Below are 14,537 nucleotides of genomic sequence, written 5' to 3'. Positions count from 1 at the left end.
AATGTGTCTGATGTTCTTACAGAGTTGAAATGCATTAACAATCTGTTATTTTTAACTTCTCAATAGTTTAATTATGATTCACCTGATGTCCAAGGTATACTGAGAACAAATAAAACCACATTCCTTCCAATCTGACTGGTTCTAAATTCCATGTTTTCACGTTTTGGACACTAAGAATTAAAAGTTTAAACTCAGTCTTATTTATCACTAATTAAGGTTCCAGGTTTTGGAAACATTTTCTTACATTGAAGATTCTGCAGGAAGACAGATAAACAGTGAGTGGATAGAATGATGAATAAACTAGAAACTAACATGAGTTGTATTTAGGGTTCTTAATAGCATCCCTGATAATGTCAAAATGTTTGGTTTGCTGAATAACGTATTCAGTTTCGGATGGCTTCATTGGTAATCTACAATGTTAAGTTCAATGAAATATTTATGTAATATAATATTTTCACTCTGGCTAAAGCTCCTCACATTTTGGGAGGATTGTATTAGGAGTTTGATGCCATATAAACTACAGTATATACAATGCGTGGAGTAAGCAGAAATATAGAGACTTTGTTCACTGAGACACAACTTTTATTTTTCTGCTTGTCTCAATTCTCCATGGAGCTCTGCCATATCTGCTGGTAACTGCTTCCTGATGGAGATCCTGTTGTTCTGATGGTTCTCCTCATCGTTCTCCATCATGTCAGCCATGTTGCTCTCCTTCTGCTCCCTGGGAAAAGTAATCAGATGTTATAGCTTATACCACATAAATGTAGATAAATAACAGTTACTAATGTGGAAGTTACATACACATAAGGAATTATTTAAAACAGATATGTTACTTTATATATACATGAAAACACTTTTTTTTTTACCATCCAACCATACAGAATTATAAATAACTAGAATAGTGTAAATTAAAGACAAAATGTAATTACTTGTAAGTTTTAGACCTACGCATGCATACAGCCATGGATAAAATACCACTATTGTTTTCTTCAGGTTTATTGCTCATTCTACAATTACTAATTCATAACAATTTGATTAGAGAACTGATATCTACCCATTTTACAATAATAGGATGTCATACAACATGTTTTATTATCTCACAACGGGGGAAACTCAGATGCAACAGCAAAATGAGAAACAATCTAAGCACGTAGATTCACGCAAAGATAAGAAACAAGGAAGGTAAAATGCTGTACAATATTGAGTTATTTATAACTGTAATGTGCAACCGAGTGTCTTCAGAAAATGCTCATGTTGTGTTTGAGGAAGAAAAATACAGCAGACTTTGTGTTTTAAATGTCTTCCATGACAGTATGTATGCAACCTTAAATGTAGTAGAAACCAGACAAATATATCTACAAACTGCTCACCTGGCTGGAGAGCAGCAGCGGCGTCAGCTGCGTCTGAGTCGGTGTTCACCATGGGGCTCCGTCGGCTAACGAGGCTTTACATTCGCTCCACTACTGACAAAAACGACTCATTCCTCACGGCTCCATCGAGCTGCCGCTGAATAGCAAAGAAAAAAGCCGGCATCTTTTAGTTAACGGTTTGTTTGTATCTTCCATCACTTCCGTGTTGCAGCGAGTTTCATTTTTCTTCTCTCTCCGCTGCTCCGTCTTGTCCACGCCCTCAGCCAATCAGTGAACAGCAGCGAAGCTTGCGTCACCTACCAAACCAGGGCCGGCCCGGCTGGCCCTGCTCTGAAGCAGAACCCTAAAAACCAGGGCCAGTCCCGTAAAAAAGGGCTGGTGGAAACGGGGATCGGGGATTGATATTACATGCGATCAACAGGTACAATGTTAGCCACTCAGCGCGACATAACAAAGCTGCAACGGGTCAACGCTTAAACAAGTGCAAGGTTGAACAGGCTAGTATAACAACATAGACATGCCCGCAATAGTGGAGCTTACAAGTTTCACCACCACAGAGAGCGATTATGTCATTCATCCATCTGACATGAAGTACAAGAAATCAAGAGAACAGAAATATCAGGCTACCAGTCACTAATGATGAAACAACACGCATTCAAATAAGTTCAACCACGGATGGGTTTGGATCATTTTGACACTTTATCAGTTTCAACTCAGAGCCTGTAGCAGCTAGCAATTGCTGAAGCTAGGTTTATTGCTGGACCCGCTCTATGAACCGAGCACACAGAAGCGCGTGTTGAAACGGATACGCAGAGGCACGCACAATGCGCAGCGTGTCGTGACACCTCGTGCACCTCTGGATGTTTGTAACTCGGCGCGGATCGCGCTGCCGTTCATACAAACTGGACGATCTGGAAGATGCTCTTCCATGCGGCTCCAATGTAAACCTTAACTATAAACGCCATACTGGCTCAAAAGTGTGACTATAACTCAGCCTTCAGTCCCTGACATCACTGCTGTACCACCGACAGAGAAAAGGGGATGTTAGCTAGTCGGTTGGGCTGATACAATTTACTATCAGTCTACAGTTAATTCTCACTGTGAATAATGTCAGAGTTACTACCTGCAACTAGTCTGGCTCCTTTGCTGGGCTGGCAGTTTTGGCGGGTCTGAATCGCTGCCAACAAAAAAGTCCGGTTCATCTCCAAAACGAGGAACAAAATATGTGTCCAGTTTTTGGCTTCTCCTTGCTCTCTTTTTTTCATCCTTTTCACTTTGCCGCTCTATAAAGCTCCACTTATGTTAACTTAGTCCGTAAAAATGCTCTAGCTAGTTTGCCATCTGTTGCCATCTGTTGCCTATGCATGCGTAGGTCTAAAACTTACAAGTAATTACATTTTGTCTGATGATGACTGATGATGATGTTGGTGGACGGCTGGTGACAAGCATTACCCAGAATACACTTGTAGACAATATGGACAATCCACTTGTAATTTTGTGTCAAAGTTAATGTAGGGATTTGAGTTTTTTCTGCTTATTTAGATTTGTGTTCCTGTGAGTCTCTGTGTTGTTCCTGTGTGCTCCCTGATTGTTTCCCAGGTGTGTCTAGTTCCCCTGATTATCCTCTGTGTATTTAAGTTCTCCTGCCAGTTAAATGTAAGAGTGAAAATATCGCCAATCATGTAGCACAACATTTTATTCAATATTTTACACCCACTGTCACTAAAATCAGTCGGTCTTGTAAAGTTTTTAGCAACCATGAGTCAACAATGACTGTGGCAGTCAATTATTTAATAATTACAATCAATTATTTAGAATTCTAAATAATTCTACATACACCATACTCAACAGGAGAGGGTCCACCTTCTCCAGCTCTCATCAGTGATAAAGACTTGGATCCCTTAAGTCATATTCTGCCTCCCATCCGGGCCACTTTAGGTCCCCCCGAAGCTCCGCCCCTGCGTTGGTGAACCTTTGGACATACACTTGTCACATGTGTGCGCCAACTCAAATCACCAGGTTTTCAGTCGATCTCGGCAGTAGGTGATAAACTGAACGCCGCCAAGAGGCTGAAACCAGCGCGTCCTCTTCTGGCACGCTTATCTAAATATTCCAAGATCCAAAAAGTTTGTAACTTTATTAAAGAATAAAAATAAATCAACAAAACGTGTTCAAATGAATGATCTCAGTAATTATTGTTTCAACAAGGTGTTGCGCAATTCAGTGACTCAAAGATCAACTCTGACTAGCAGAGCAGCAGTTTTATTAGCGAAATAAATATCAAGCCTGAAAACCTAGTATCGTGACGGACTTAATGTTATGTTTTTAATGTAATCTCTGTTCGGCTTGCGGGGCGCAGGCTGTTCCACGGCAACGGGTGTGCTAAAACGACAAAGAAAGTTAAAAAAGGTAGGAGTGGTTTTGAGTTGCTGTGGCGCATTATAGCCTCTGTAGTTTCTGAATGTTCAATAAAGACAAACTTGGACTAATCACCTCGTTAGTTTGCGAGTATACGTCATTCACAACAAACATCAGATGGGACAAATATATTTCATTAAGTAACAAACAAATGGCTTCTACCGCAATAGTTAAATTAAATTGTCTATTTACAAAAAAAAAAGTTTGGTGTTGCTTTGAGCACAGAGTCCGAAAGGGTTTTCCTCTTTCAAACATGCTATTTATTTTTGTCTCTTATTTAGTTTAAATATTGATGTTGATGAGATTTTCTCCAAAATGACAACCCTTTTCAACCTTTATAGCTCCCTGTTGAAAATGAGGAGCTAACATTCACAAATTACATTGAAATAAAATCCAGTCCAACATCTGGTTTGAGGTGATTCCTCTGGATCCTGTTGGAGGAAAAATATCCCAACTTCATAAGATGTGCTTTTATTTTAACAGTGCTCTGTGGTTCCTACTATTAGTCTGAAATTTCTCATATTGAGGTCATCAAACAAAATTTCAGATCTACCATAACTGACTGACATCTGTTGGCCTCAGGTTTGCAACCAGCTTCTGACTGAGAAACCAGTAGCCTCCTCCCAGTGTCAGAATCTCACTGAGGAAGAAACTGCATTAGGTTTTCTATCACTTTGATATGTCTGCTATAACTTTTGGATATTTACATTTAAAATAAGTCAATAGAGTTTCATTTACAATTTTTATATCTTCGTGTCGATATGGTAGATCTCAGCCATCTGGTGACAGAAAAAGTTGATCTTGGTCTCAAAAAGTTTGGGTGCCCCTGCTTTAAACTTAGGCAAGGCAGGGGGGCCTGAGGACTGGAATTCAGAAACACTGCTTTAAGGTATTTGGGCCCTCACAAGACACATAACAATGGTGACCTGTCCCAACACTTTTGTCAGTCATTACAGCTGTTTAATCTGTTAACACGCCATAACGTGTTGTCTAAGCGTATTTGTCAAGCTTTGGACTTGAGAATACGGGAAATATTTATCTATCTAGAGCTGCAGTCTGGAGGATGGTGAATTGAGGTGGGGAGTTATGTTACCACTGTCAAAGCGGGGGTAGTAACAAGGTCAAGTTACTTAGTTACATTTAATTAAGTACCTTCTTGGAGAAAAAAAGATACTTTTAAGTTTTATTGCAATGTGTTTTTTAATTTTTACATAATGTTAACTGTTGTTACTTTAGAGTAAAACTTCATGATAGTCTATCCAATACAAGTAACTTCAAAGAGGAACATACATATTTTAACTAAAAATATGAGACACAAACACACACTTCTCATTTTTACACCAGTTTGTTCTATTGTAATTTTCTACCTGCTGCACCTGTTGGGCACTTGAAGATAAATAAGTGACAACACTATTTGTTGTCACTGGAAGTACATGACCCTGTTCTAACATGCACACATTAACTACTATAAGTATTGATTTTATGTAGTTTAATATTAGGGAAAAAAATCTATTGATTAGAAAAAGTCTCTTCTGCCTGAATTTAGTTTGTATTTATTTATAGTTTGTGTCTGTCTGACTACATAAATTAAAATGTTTAATCAGATTATATAATGACCTGAGTATTTTTATCAAATTATTTTTTTCTCTTACCTGAGTAATTTCTTGGAAAGTTGCATTTTACTTTTACTTGAGTAAAATATCTTGAAGTGGTGCTGTTCTCACTTACGTACAATTTTTGACTACTCTTCTCACCTCTGAATATGTACCATCCTTTGCTAATTAGTTAATGTCAAGAATCTTACATTTCTGTGCAGATGTTATGCTCACTATTGCTTTCCACATATTTAGAATAAATATTTATCATTACAATAGAACATTGGACCAGATCCCAGCAATAGGAAGACAGGTAAGGTCTTCTCAGGTAAGGAAAGATTATAACTTGCTGAGGAAAAAGAGATCTGTTGTTTTAGCTTATTTTTGGGTTTGTATTAATAAACAACATGGTGGTTTCATTTTGAAAGGTTAATTATGTGTTCATTCATAAAGCCTTTTTACTGAACTTCCCTAAAAAAAGGCATAGCCATTCCAGTTAAATTCCTCTGGAGCCTGGAGAAAAATATACTGACTTACAAGTATTTACAGAATGGCATATTCTTGTAAACTTCACATGTAAGATTGTAATTACATGATTTTAGTAATGATAGGTTGTTGTCTGAAGTGGGCCGGTTTGAGGCCTGAAACTCTTAGGATGAAAATTAATCCCATTACAGCCCTGCAGTATAACATAGTATAAAGTTTAAAAAAGTTGATTTTACATGACACTCCCATTAAAGATGTTGTTAAAAGCCTCATTTAGTATTTAGCAGTTTGTGTTCATTACATGTAAATTCTAAATGGAGGGTGCCTTTAGATATAACATAAAAGGAACATATCTTCATAATTGATTAAGTAATATGTTTTCTTTAGTTTTTTATCAGAATTTGAGTGAATTTTATCAAAGTCTCTGCATGAGACTGTTATTCTCTGCATGTGCAATGTATGACTACTTCTGTTGTAGTGTCACAACATGAGATACCAAAGACGTTCAGGTTTTAAAATTACTTTTGAGCTTGAGTCCTTACAAATAACATTTTAAACACAAGTCTAAAATGAAGCCCCTCACCTCACTGCTTCTCAGGTGAGCTGTCCAGCAGCTTGTCTCAGTTAGTAAATAAAATTGCCTTCAGTAACAGGGAAGTCTATTCCTGAGGAGGGGAGAACAGCCTTGGCTGGCCTCAATCTTTCACATGAATGTATTTCCATAATACCCAGCTAAAGGGAGCAGAATAAGACAGTGCATCTATTCAGCATCCAGCCAGCTTTTTATTTAGTTCATTGGGATCAGCTCTGACAGCAGATAAGCATTAACAGAGAGTGGGTCATCATCTTTGACTTGATAAACCAATGATAGGGGGAGTAGCAGTGGTCTGGCTTTAAAATGAGCTGAAGTAAAAAAGAAAAAAGAAAAAAAAAAGGTGTCTATGTCACCAGCACTTTTCTGAATCAAAATGTTGTCTTTTATTCCAAACCCATTAGCAACCTCCCGACACATGTGATCATAAAAACACACATTTATTTTGGTCAAAATGGGATGAAAACAGCACTTCAAAGCTCTCACAGACTGAAGTAGCCATTTAGTTATTTCATTTCACCCTCTTTATTGCATTGATGTGGTTCTGGTCATAAGGAGGCCAGTTCATGATGACCACGACTGATACTTCAGAAAAAATCTTCCTTATTGAAAAATTAACATATAGATGAAACCAAGATGAAAGATGAAACTAGTAAGAAAAGACTGAAAGGTGGCCAAAGGACGCTATTGATATAAAATATATATATATATATATATAAAATTTACATAACTTTACAAAAATTAAAAAAAAAGATACAAATGAAATAAATGTTTTGCAAAATCATTGTGAGGTTAAATTTACTACTTTTTCTGAGAAGATACAAGCTGTCATCCTTGGACTAGAACCTTACTCAATCACTTAATCTGCTTTATTATTGGGACCCAATTTAATGCAATTAAAGAACCTTGGTGTTATTTTTGACACCAAGGTTAAACTAGTTTCAAGTTTCTAAAAAAAAAACAAAACAACTAATCCATGCATTGTTTCTTCTTGGCTGGACTATGTTGTTGAATTAGTCTGAAAAAGATTCACAAACCTTACAAGATGTGTATGTGTAAAATAAGATCCAAAAGCGTACAAACGTAATGCTTAGATATTAGTGATGGGGATATCGGCTCTTTTGGCTCCTAAACGGCCCTTAATTTATTATCATCTGCAGCCCCATATTTTAACATAACTTAGCAAATAGGAATTTTTGTTGTGTGATAAATCCTTTTACATTCCATGTTCCCTATATGAGGAGTCTTATTGTAACAGACATAAAGTGAGAGTGCGTTTCTAACCAATCAGAAAATCTAGATTCCAGTGTGTTTTGTTTGGTTCAACCAAGGGCGTAGGTTTGGTCTAAGTTTTGGTGGGGACCTTGACACCCCCCCGCCCCCCAGGCAGCACAGTGAAATGCCCAAGAGCACCGAACATTTTTGAGAAGGGGGGGCAAACCACATTGGCTTAATAACCCCATCCCCCCAACCATAACCATATCATACATCTTGTGTATACAACCAGATACAGTCATACTCAGCAGATCAGTTCAAGAACACTTTACTTTTTCCTTTACAAAATTCAGCAAACGTTACAAGTAAGATCAAAAGAAATATCCTCTGGATACAGCAAACACAATTGCAGATAAGAATAAATCAATAATAAAATAAAAAAGAAAAAATATTACATAATTAACAGACCTATTCTACCTCACATTCAGTGCTGACCTTACTAAACACCGGACTTTACAACAAATGCGTTGCGTGATAGATATCTAACTTATGGGTCCACTCACTGTACTTACAGCCGACGTAGCGAAATAACTTCTAATGTCTGTCCTTTTCATTTTTGGTGGCGACATGGTCTCGGAGACTCAGAAGGAGACGCGTGTGCCCAGCTAGCCGCCGCCTTTTGCAGCTAATCAAAGAACGTCCGACGATTCAACTGACTCCCCCTCCCCCCACCCCCCCGACAGCACCGTTCCGACACGGTCTCGGAGGCTCATAATAAATGTCAAACTAAGAAGCTTCCGTTCCGCGCACCGCCTGTTGCTGCTAATCAAAGATCGTAGATCCACGTTCTTTGAGCCAATATGGCAAAAATTGGTCGGGACTTTTTCATATCCCGTGAATATTGGTCGGGACATGTCCCTACCGTCCCTACCCAAACCTACGCCCATGGGTTCAACCAATCATAGTGCAGACTCCCACTGTACGTTCCGCCCTTCTTCTCCATGTCTGCCGCATTACTGTGTGGATAGTAAAGAGCTGACAAGAAGAGAAGAGTGCTGAACTTTTTAGATATAGAGAAGGCATATGATATGATGGTTTCCCTATTTTGAGAAAGGGTTGAAGGATTATTGATTAAATCATATAAAATGGGCATTATGTCATAAGGTGTATGCAGGCAGGGAGGAGAATTCACCAACTTGTCAGAGCTTGAGCTTTTAATAACCAACACCGGTAGTCAATGGCTATACACAGGGGTGCGGTAAAGGGGTGAAAAGTGATTTTGATTCTAGGGGCCCTGACCAGCAGGGGGCCCTCCACAATTTAATTATTTATATTTTGTTCATAGACATAAAAAAAAAAAAAAAAAAAAAAAAAAAATCGGGGTCCTGTCAAATACAAAATTAATTATATTGTACTTTCAAATATTGTTTTTGGCATTAAAAATGTAATGTTACCCCTTCAAGACCAAAAAACACACATCTGTTTTTGCCCTGAACTCCCCCGTGAATCTGCATGAAATGGTTCGTTCCTGCTTGGAGCGCTCAACAGTGACGTATGCAGCTACAGTCGGTAGAAGCTGCAGCTGAATACAGAGGCGACTGTGGCAGTTACTATGCTGCTAAGAAAAGTTATAAAATCAGGTTTTCAAAAACAAAATAGAGAGAGGGAGAGAGAGAAAAAGGCAAGAGTGTTAATTTATAACCCAGTTTTTCTGCAAGAGAGGTGGGTAGACTGTGTGAGATTATCAACCATTTAGCATAATTAGCTTAGCTCCAGACTACTGATTACCTCCATTTCACTAGCATTTAATGAATTAAGGAAAAAAATTACCAACATATTCATATATTTAACTTGTTCCCTGTGCCTTTTGCCACTTAACAGATGAGTGAGTGAGCAGAAGCTCTAAAACACGTCCCTCCTGATCCGTCCTCTCCTGAGTGAAATTAAAGCTGCAGTATGTAACTTTTATATATATATTTTTTTCACATATTTTTTAAAACTGTCATTATGTTGTGACAGTATGGCATGAGTGGTGATCTGTGAAAAATCTATTTCCTCTGCTTTCTCCCAGTGCTAGAAACAACCAGTCAGTGTTAGGAGAGTTTTAGTGCTGTCAATCACAATCTCCTGTGATGCTGCTAATCCTTCCTCCTCCTTGATTTGTGCCATGCTGCAGCTAGCATAGCACAGAGCTGTGCAGATTCAAACTGTGAATGCACAGTTTAGTTAGCATAGCTACCAATGACGGCAGATAAACAGTTTCTTGTAATGATAGGTTGTTTCTCCACCATTAGCACATTTAGCAGTGAGTGAATGAAACTGATTGACAGCGCTAAGAGCGTCCTAATAGTTCTGATTGGTTGTTTTGGTCAGAACTGTGCATTACTTTAACCAATAATGCTAATTCAGGTAGGGGATGGAGGATATTGATTGTTTTCACAGATTATCTGTCTCATAACAAACTGACATTGTGACAGCTTTAACAAATATGGAGAAAACATATTTTTTATTAAAGTTATGTACTGCAGCTTGAATAAAATGTAACTACTAACATTTTTGAGAAGTCTGGATTGCTTTATGTGTAGTTGCATGTTGCTTTTGACTGTTGCTCATGGGGAGAGATATTTCAGTAATCTAAAACTAATAGAAACAATTTAAGCAACCTACTTGCATACTGAATGTGGACTGTTGGATGTAAAATTCACGAGCAGTATATACTGTGCTAATTAGCAGTATTGAACCAAAGAAAGCAAGGCAGATGCAAGCCTTTAAAATTATGACGCTTTTTATGGGTCAAATAGACTCAAAATATTGTAACAGCATCTGTACACGGGGGTCCAACCAAATTTTTTTTCAGGGGGCCTGGCAGCGCCCCTGGCTGTACATCAAAACGTTAAGCACGTTCATCCAGCATAAACAGAGAGTCCTGCGCCCATAAAGAGCACACAACAAACTTAAACACAAGCGGGAGGTAATCAACAAACAGAAAATAGCTGATGGTAATCAGGGGAAAATCTGACAAAATCAAAAGGTAAACAGGAAAAAACTAGCTGATCTTGAACAGATCTAGGGTTGCCACCTTTCAGAAATCAAAATAGGGGACGCCCACCACTGCGTGTCACCCTCCTTTCATGGGGTGGGATGGCCGCTGCAGTGATAGACAATATTTATGGCAGTGTTATTTGTTTTTAAAAAGTGATCCAGAGTGGGTGCTGTGATGCCGCAGGTGCAAAGCACAACCCACATATTGAGGCATTAGTCATCGTGGCGGTGGTTGCAGGCCGCATGTCATTATCCACTTTCTTGTCAAACTATTTCCAAATAAAGGCAACTATAGCCAACAAAACCTTTAAGACACGTGATCCAGAGAGCAATCATTCATACATAGAGTACTCCAAAATTGTACTCCAATCAGAGTAGCACACCTTAAACATGTTTAATTAAGCAAGTGTAAAATGTACTTGGTAAACTGCTCAAGTACTGAGTAACTGATCATAATACTTAATTTAATAATCACAATGTGTCCTCAAACAAGGCTACAAAAGTATAAAAGCTATGTGAAAATTCTGGTATTGTAAAGAGTATTACTAAAATATTTATACAAGTGAGGAGTTAGGTTTGGAGGCTGGTTCTAGATCAAATTTACCACGAGGGCCAGGATAGTCAGTGTTTTTCCATGGCAACACTTAAAAAAGAATGAAACAAACAAACAAACAAAAAAAAAAAACCAGCAATATTTCATCATTTGATATATCAAGTAAGCCAAAGAGTCACTTGTGTCTCCAGAGATACAGGTTGGATCAGGTTGCAGATCCTGATCTAACAGATGGAAAGGGTGATCCTATCCTATCTCAATACAGCAGCTAAAAGTGCATCACTATAATTTTTAATTCATTGTTAAAATAAAATTAAGGTAAAAAAAAATTCCACCTCTGAATATTAACAAAATACATTTATTTAGCATAATTTCTTCTGTACCCTTGCTGGCCCCCATCTAGAACCGCCTCTGGGCAGAAGGCCTATGTCTGACATTAATAAAGCATTAAATGACCACTGAACACTGAATTAATATGTCAACATTTCTTAATAAAACAAACCGAAAGCCCTAACAAATCTTTTTAAAGTAGGAAATATTTATGTATTGTTAATCTCTTAATATGATTTGTTCTTTAAATGGCCATTGTATTATTTTGGCTGATACGACTATACATTAAATAAGCAAATAATTGATTATCTAATAATCAAACAATAACAGTCTACTAAAACCACAATAAGAAACTTAATCAATCATAGCAAAATGTTCTGTACCATGTCAGCCTCAGAAGATGATTGAGGGATGAAGAGATGCTGATATCTGGTTCTTTAGGTTCTAACCAGGTCTTAAGTGTTCCTCTCCTGATCCATTCTGTCTGACATCATGCAGCACACCGTGCCAGGACGAACACATTTGTTTTAATTGCCTGTATTCATCTTCACTAACATGTTCAACCTGGGATTTGAGTCTTATCTCTCACGTCCGTATCTTTACAAGAGGTTTTGGTTCTAAGGATGGTGGAGAATCGGGTTGAGGATGTTTTAAAAAGACGGGGTCGATAGGAGCTCACCGCGGCTGCGTAGTTTCTGTCTCTATTTAACCACGAGCGTCAGTCCATAGGGTCCTTTAGCTCACACCATGACAATTTAGCTGACCTTAATATATCCTGTGTTTTATTTTGGTCATTATTGCTACAATTAGTCTTGATGTGTGATAGGCATGTCTATGGGACCTTTATAGAAATATGGAACAAATCGTGTCCCGTATCAGTTCAATACGGGACGCAACATTTAACAGCCAAATACGGGACGATTCTGTATTTTAAGGGTGGCAACCCTAAACAGATCCTGTTGAAGGGGAGATCGACAGTACTTCCCCTTCAACGGCGGCTACCAGATGCCCAAACAAAAACACCCACCAGTGGGGGGAGTGGAGATGGAGGGTGGTGGTGGACGGCAGACCACCAGAATCAAACAAGAACACAAACTCGTTCGCCACCCACTGGCTTACGAGAGAATGTCCTCAGAATATTTGGAACTGTCCCACATAGATGATCTCCACCCAAAATGTCTGGAGAATGGGGATGAAGGGGGGGAAACCCCTGGCGAGGACCAGGCGAGCGACGAAGTGGCCTTGGGGAGAGCAGCCGATCCAGACCCCGATGAAGGAGGAGGCGAAAACCCCTGAGAGGATCCACCTGACAACGAGCCGAAGCCCATGGAACAGTGCAGGTCCGAAATGCTGCCAATGTTGGTCCCTCTGGAGGCTACCTCGATCTCTGGCCCCCTGACACCGAAGACGATTGGGTGGCTCAGGTCCAGCAGCAGAGGAAGCAGCTGGTCCAACAACAGGTTGTGGGGGACTTGAACGCTGACTGGATGCGCTGGCCGAAGGCTGAGGAGAGCCAATATGGAAGTTGGGTCGACTCGGGGACTCAGGGCTAATAGCAGATAGTTCAGGAGACCTCAGGAACTGGGGACCACTAGGGGAAACATGTTCTGGGGGGTGCAGGAGGCTCGGGACAGCAAGGAGATACAAGCTCTGGAGGGCTCGAAGACTCGGGACCACTAGGGGCTACAGGCTCTGGGGGGCTCGGAGACTCAGGACCACTAGGGACTACAGGCTCTGGGGGGCTCGGAGAGCATAGTCCCGATGGGAGCGGCGAAGCGTTGAGGTGCTGCCCGAGGCGGCGGAATGGCGAGGAATCGTGCCGCCATCTTTCTCCCTCCTCTGCCAATCGAGCAAAATCCTGGAAGAGGGTAATGACCTCTTTACCTGTTGCCTTCTTTCCCATACTGGCGGGATTCTTCTGTCATAAGGTGTATGCAGGCAGGGAGGAGAATTTACCAACTTAAGCAGAATAAAGGCTTTTAATGACCAACACCGACATGACTGTACATCAAAACGTTCTTACTAAGACTACGTTCGTCCAGCATTAACAGAGAATCCTGCGCCCATAAAAAGCACACAACAAATTTACACACAAGCAGGAGGTAATCAACAAACAGAAAACAGCCGTTGGTAATCAGGGGAAAATCCGACTAAAAAAAAGGTTAACAGGAAAAAACTAGCTGATCGTAAATGGATCACAACACATGAAAGGGAAAATATTTAACTGGGTTAACCACCTAGGAAAGCCTAGCCGGAAGAAAAATTCAAAAATAACAGTGCAAGAGAGGTCTTGATTGGGATGAGAGAGATCACAGGACTGAAGAGAAAAGCTAACTGCCCTGCTGGGGGGGATCTAAATTGGGCAAACAAGTTGAACCAGTTCTTTAACCGGTTTGACTCCCCAGTTCCTAGTTATAGCCCCTCTTCCTACATATTATCTGGTTGTACTACTGCTGACCAGGTGAAAAGAGAGCTGGAGAAACTTCACCCTGGGAAATCCCCTGTCCAATAGAAATAATTTTTACAGGTGTCTAAAAAAAATGTAATGGACATTCAACTTAAAATCGGTAGACTCAACAGCAGCCAATCAGAGTGGAACAAATATTCCAATATAATATATAATATACCTTTATATTATTTTATCTTTTATCTGAAAAACCTTTTATCTGAAAACGGTGTCTGTTTGTTCTTGCCATACAGTCCTCTATATTAATTATTGCTTGAAAGGTCTTGCCATAGAGGTTTATTCCTCTGTATTTAATTTAGTTTCTTAGTTTATTCTTGCATTCTGTTCTCCATGGGGGGGGCCGATTTATGTTTTCGCATCCACCTGAATAATATGTAGTTGCGCTCCTGCTCTCTTGGTTTATTGTTATGTTCTCTTTAGTTTCTTTCCTGTTGCTAGTTTTATTTTATCGTTTTTATTGACGCTCACC

General features: G+C 39.4%; 1 long non-coding RNA gene across 1 annotated transcript; it reads right to left on the bottom strand.

The window, feature by feature from the left end:
* Positions 1-560: 560 nt before the first annotated feature.
* LOC148157769 (uncharacterized) lies at positions 561-1,702 on the bottom strand. Its single transcript, XR_015764201.1, has 2 exons — positions 1,371-1,702; positions 561-721 (listed from the first exon to the last, which is right to left on the bottom strand). It is a non-coding gene; the product is annotated as an uncharacterized LOC148157769 (long non-coding RNA).
* Positions 1,703-14,537: the final 12,835 nt, after the last annotated feature.

Source organism: Poecilia mexicana, unplaced genomic scaffold (assembly GCF_051168715.1).
Source record: "Poecilia mexicana isolate PSO_F unplaced genomic scaffold, ASM5116871v1 scaffold_9, whole genome shotgun sequence".
Lineage (NCBI taxonomy): Eukaryota > Metazoa > Chordata > Actinopteri > Cyprinodontiformes > Poeciliidae > Poecilia > Poecilia mexicana.
Note: the sequence above shows the minus strand (reverse complement) of the source record. Positions and strands in the feature narration are given on the sequence as shown.